Genomic DNA, 5,713 nt, shown 5'->3' with positions numbered 1-5,713 from the left:
AAAAAAAAGCCTGAGCAAGAAAATCCTTGAGACTCTCCAATTAACCACCAGAAAACCAGAAGTGGTGCTGTATGTAGCTCAAGTGGTAGAGCACTCTCATTGAGCTGAAGAGCTCAGGAACAGTGCCAAGGCCCAGAGGTCAAGCCCCATGACAAAAAAAAAAAAAAGTACATTTTCTGTAACCCCTCTGTACATTACATTTATCACAATAAAAATATAAAAAAAGAAAAGATATATTAAGAGGTGATTTTTATTATTAGAATTGGCTCACACACTTATGGGGCTGAGAAATACTCCGAAAGCTGGATGTCCCTGGAACGAGGCGGTATAATTCAGGCGTAAGTCCAAGTTCCACTGGAAGGCTTAGAGGCTTAGGAATCTGAGTTCTGATGTCCAAGAACAGGCAGGAGATGACAAGTATCTCAGTTCCAGAAAGTTCCCCTTTCCTCTACCTTTTTGTTCGATTCAATGTCTGGATTAATTAGGTGGTGTCTTCTCACATTGAGTAAGTGATCTTCAATACTCTGATCCAAATGCCAATCTCTTCCAGACCTAGCTAGAAAAAAATACTTTACCAGCTGTCTGGGGATACCTGAATCTAATCAAGTGCACACCAAAAATTAACCATTACTGATGTAGTGAAAAAAAATTATTTCAAATGATTTGAGATATAGTATTTGCCATTCTTTACTAAATATTGTAAGGTATATTAAATAGGTAGGTTTCATTAGGTAGCGATGAGAACACCACACACTATTCAGGCAGGAGAGGAAGTTTATTTACCAAACTGCTGCCCCCCCCCCCCCATGCATGGTGGAGAGGCATGGCTGAAAAGGAAAGGCTGGGGGGGGGAGGGGAAGGGGGAGAGGCCAAGTACAGGATTTATCTGGGCCAGGACTTATCTAGGCTAGGTACAGGAAGAGGTGTGGCCAGGTGGGGGAAAGGTGTGTCCACACTGGATCTGGATGTGACCTCAGGGTCTAGGACCCTCCTAAGGTCAGATGGTAGGCATGTGACCAGAGTTGGCCCTGGATGTGACCTAGCAGGAGGGGAAGTTGACTGATCCAGGTCTGCCAGTTACCTAGGTAACAGATACTGGGTGGAGACTTAGCCAAGAGGGAGGGAGGTATCCTTGTGCATACCTTACAAATATCTTCTCCTAAAGACAAAAAAGAACAGCAAAGAGATATTAAATGATGGGACTCAGGAATACATTTCTGAGGCAGTGCAGTATGGGTAAGACCAGTACTGCAACAAAGAAATCCTAAATTATGATAGATAATTATATGTTTAGTAATAATACTATTGCAATGTTTAGTAATAACAGTATATGTTTTGATAAAGCCAATAAAGAATTATGTGAATGTTAATAATGTAAGTTCTGAAAGACAGCCCCAGGCCTAGAGTTCAAGCCCCATGACTGACAAAAAAAAAAGAAAAGAAAAGAAAAGAAAAAGTGTTTATATAAAGGTCTTATTTTCTAGGTATCCAGTAGGATGACCAAGGTCTAAAAGACTGTCATGCCTGTAACTCTAGCTACTCAGGAGGCTAAGATCTAAGGGTTAATGTTCAAAGCCAGCCCCATGCAGCAAAGTCTTTGAGACCCTTTTCTCCAATTACTCACCAAAAGCCAGAAGTGGAGATGTGTCTCAAGAGGTAGAACACTAGTTATTGAGGGGGAAAAAAATCCTCAAAGACAGCACCCAGACCAAGAGATCAAGGCCCAGGACCAGCACAAAAAAATTAAGGCTAAATCTGATAGCACTGGAATGGGGAAATACTTTTCTGGACTAGAATCTATTCTCTCCCCATGGGCTTCCCTGAGCTGAGAAGGTTACTTAGTGGTGGAGTGCTTGCCTAGCATGCGTGAAGCACTGTGTTTGATTCCTCAGTACAACATAAACAGAAAAACCCAGAAATGGCTCTATGGCTCCAAGTGGTAGAGTGCTAGCCTTGAGCAAAAGAAGCTCAGAGACAGTGCCCAGGCCCTGAGGTTCAAGCCCCAGGATTGGGGGAGGGGGGAAGAAGTCCCTATCTCCTTAAGGAGCCTACTCTCAGGCTCAAGATTAAACTGTGAAAGACAAAGAGGATCTAAAAAGAACACAACTTCCCTCACCCAGAAGAACTCTAGGTAGTCACCGAATCATTTAGAGAAGGTGAAAAGGGAGAGTCTGATTTCTGCTGCTTAGTAACCTCCCCCTTTTAGATAAAAACCCTAAGCCCCAGTGCTTTTTGTGCATTTAGAGAGTACTTTAGGGGCTGGGAAGGTGGCCCAGCAGTAGAGTGCTTGCCTTGCATGCATGAGGCCCTGAGTTTGATTCCTCAGCACCACATAAGCAGAAAAAGCCAGAAATAGTGCTGTGGCTCAAGTGGTAGAGTGCTAGCCTTGAGCAGAAGAGCTGAGAGACAGCACCCAGGCCCAGAGTTCAGGCCCAATGACCAAAAAAAAAAGATTGTGCTTCAGGAAATTATCTCCCATTTACCATCCTACCATAATTTTCCACCACAAATGTTTCAGATTATTCTTCTTCAACTAGTGCTCTACTACTTGAATGACAGCTCGACTTTTGGGCTTTTATCCGCACATAATTGGACATAAGATTCTGATGGACTTTTCCTACCTGGGCTGGCTTGGAACCACGATCCTCAGATCTTAGCCTCCTGAATAGCAGAGGATTATATGCTTGGGCTACTGATGCCCAGCCCCTGTTCTCTTGAATAGCTTTTTAAGTTAAGTCTGGCATTTTACTACTTGAGCCACAGCTCCACTCAGGCTTTTTGGAAGCTTAGTTGGAGATGAGTCTCATGGACTTTCCTGCCTGGGCTGGATTTGAACTTTGATCCCAGATCTCAGCCTCCTGAGTAGCTAGGGTTACAAGCATGAAACATCTTTTTATTTTATTTTATTTTGGGTCTGGTCGTGGGCCTGAACTGTGGCCTGGGCACTGTCCCTCAGCTCTTAAGCTCAAGGCTAGCGCTCTACCACTTGAGCCACAGCACCACTTCCGGCTTTTTTCTTTTTGCTTATGTGGTGCTGAGGAATCGAACCCAAGGCCTCATGCATGCAAGGCAAGCACTCTATCATAGAGCCACCTTCCCAGCCCATGAGGCATCTTTTTAAAAGCCAAGGTGCCTTGTTTTTTGGATTTCTGGTTTATTTATTTGCCAATCTCAGGGCTTGAACTTGAACTCAGAGCCTGGGCACTATCCCTGAACTTCTTCTATTAAAGCTAACATGCTACAACTAAGCCACCTTCACAGCCCTGTTGCCTTGTTTCAATGCTTCATTAATGTGAATCGTGATTTTCTAATGCTACCAGTTCTGTTGCATTTATCAGTCTACACAGTATTTAGGTGCCCTGAAATATGTAGCAGAACAAATGCTTAGTTTCTTTCTCTTATTTCACCAATTTTGAAAATAGATGATTCCTTAGGTGGTTGGAAGGTGAATGAAGACATGTTTTTCTCTCTAGTATCGCTGAATTCATTTGTTTGGCATATAATCATGTTTCAATTGTGACAGGAAACATTCTTTTCATGCTCAGATTGTCTTTGGCCAGTGGGCACCCTTTCATCCGGGCACTTGGGTCCTTCTTACATAGCCTCAGTAGTATTTGACAGCCATCAAAATGCTAGGGGATGCTCTACATTGCTTGTTTTAGTTTAGAAATCAGTCTCTCTGAGTGATGATTGGCCCTTCTGAGTGAAAAAATTCGTTTAGATCGTAAATGGGATCTTTCCTGCAAGCCAGGCAACATGTCTGTGGCTGAGGTCTTGCTCTTTTCACTTAAGCATATATCCTGGAGTCCACGGAATGGCCCATTTTTGTCTTGCATAAATAACCTCACAGAGCTGCATTGTGTGCATGAACGGTGATTTATACAGCCAATCCTTTGTGGGTGGACATGTGTATTCAATAAGCGTCTATTGCATGACTCAATTGTGCCAGGAACTGAGCATAAAGACATGGTGGTTGGCTTCAGGAAACTCAGTGCAGAGGAGGGGATGTCTACAATACAAGTACTTTTCCTCCCATCGAAGCAGAGCTGAAATCCATTTACCACCAGGACTACATGGAAGAAACCCTCACATACAGACATACAGGAGAGATATAATAAGCTCCTTATTGATTGGCATCTTGCTGTACTTGAGCCTTGGGGGGTGGGGGGGAATGGTTATCAGGGGTTGGGATTGCTAGGAAAATCGTGAGTGCCACCAATTGGTCAGGGAAGAGAAGGCCAAATGAAAGAGGAGGAGATGGGGACCGGAGGACAAAAGTCTCCATGAAAGAGGAAATAAAAGTGAAAGTTCAAGTCAGGGCCTGGGCACTCTTGCTTGGTGGCTTTTTCAGGGCAAAGCCTGTGCCCTACCACTTAAGCCACGCCTCCACTTCCAGCTTTTTGCTGGGTCCTTGGATGTAAGAATGTTTTCTCTGGTTTGGATCCCAGATCTTTAGATCTCAACCTCCTGGGTAGCTAGGTTTACAAGCGTGATATTATTAAACCAATAGAACTATCTTAGGACCGTTGTTCTAAATGGTTTCTGTATATTTAATTCTTTTACTTTTAAAAGTTCTAACCGGTATTTTTTTTTTTTTAATGAGAATGCACTTAGGACACAGGGTTGCCGAATACACACACACATACCCCTCCTCTGCCGTGCTTTCTCTGGACGGGGGGGCCTAGACACTGGAAGGACCCCAAAGTCTCTTATGAATGCATGTCCCGGGACAGCGATGGGCGGGTCCGCCGAGAGGAGGCCGTGCAAACCGCGACCCCTGGTGGTGAACAAGGGCGGGATCGCTCCGCGGGCCCTGAGCCAGGCCTTCCCGGAGATCCTAGGCAGAGCTTGCCAGGGAACTGGGGTGGCGAAACCCCACCGGCTGGAAAGCAACACTGAGGGGAGCGAAACCAAGAATTGCACGTAGCGCTCCCCTCGCATCCGAAACTCAACAATACTACTAAAACCCGGGGAAGAGACTAACACAAAGCTAAGGTCTGACGTCCACAAGAAAAAGAAAGACCCCCAGTTCACGTCAGAAGGGTAATGTGCCCACGTCGTAACAAGGTTTAGAGGGAGGCACATGTCACGCAAGCGCGTGAGAACCCAATCATCACGCTTATGAACCGGAAAAGGATCAGCCATATCTTCTTGGGAAAAAATTCCTAAGTATGTGCGACTCATTTTTAAGAAAGGGTGAGTAATACCGTCCAGACAGATACAGTATTGAGCTATACTTTCACGTAGGATTTAGCTCATACTACGGATGTTTTGTGACTATTGTTTCTTTCCCCTCTAACAAATGAAAATAAAGATAAAATGAGGGGGCGGATGCGTCTCTATGCAAATTACTATCCTTAGACCCACCTTTTTTTGCTCTTTCTCCTCTTTGGCCCCCCCCCAGCCAGGCTCTTAATTGCTTTACGACTACAAGTCACGGAGCGGTGCGTTGCGGCAGTACCGGCGGAAGTTAGCTTGTGCTTTCCGGCAATCGTGCTAGTGTGACCCGGACGCCGCTCAAGATGGTTGGTGTGAGGGAAAACTTGCAGGCACCGTAGGTGTGTGTGTGTGTGTGTGTGTGTGTGTGTCTGTCTGTCTGTCTCTGTGTGTGTGTGTGTCTGTCTGTCTGTCTCTGTGTGTGTGTGTGTGTGTCTGTCTGTGTCTCTGTGTCTCTATGTCTCCTGGGCTTGAACCCACGGCCTGAGCTCGCGCG

The 5,713-nt window shown here is 45.1% G+C and overlaps 1 protein-coding gene and 1 pseudogene across 1 annotated transcript in view; both read left to right on the top strand.

The window, feature by feature from the left end:
• The window catches only part of LOC105991535 (TELO2-interacting protein 2-like), a 25,870-nt gene that overhangs the window by 1,247 nt on the left and 18,910 nt on the right, over nt 1-5,713 (top strand). The window lies entirely within an intron of this gene.
• The window catches only part of LOC105993153, a 14,375-nt pseudogene continuing 14,166 nt past the window's right edge, over nt 5,505-5,713 (top strand).

This window comes from Dipodomys ordii, unplaced genomic scaffold, assembly GCF_000151885.1.
Source record: "Dipodomys ordii isolate 6190 unplaced genomic scaffold, Dord_2.0 Scaffold4, whole genome shotgun sequence".
NCBI lineage: Eukaryota > Metazoa > Chordata > Mammalia > Rodentia > Heteromyidae > Dipodomys > Dipodomys ordii.
This window is presented reverse-complemented; position numbering and strand designations above follow the sequence as displayed.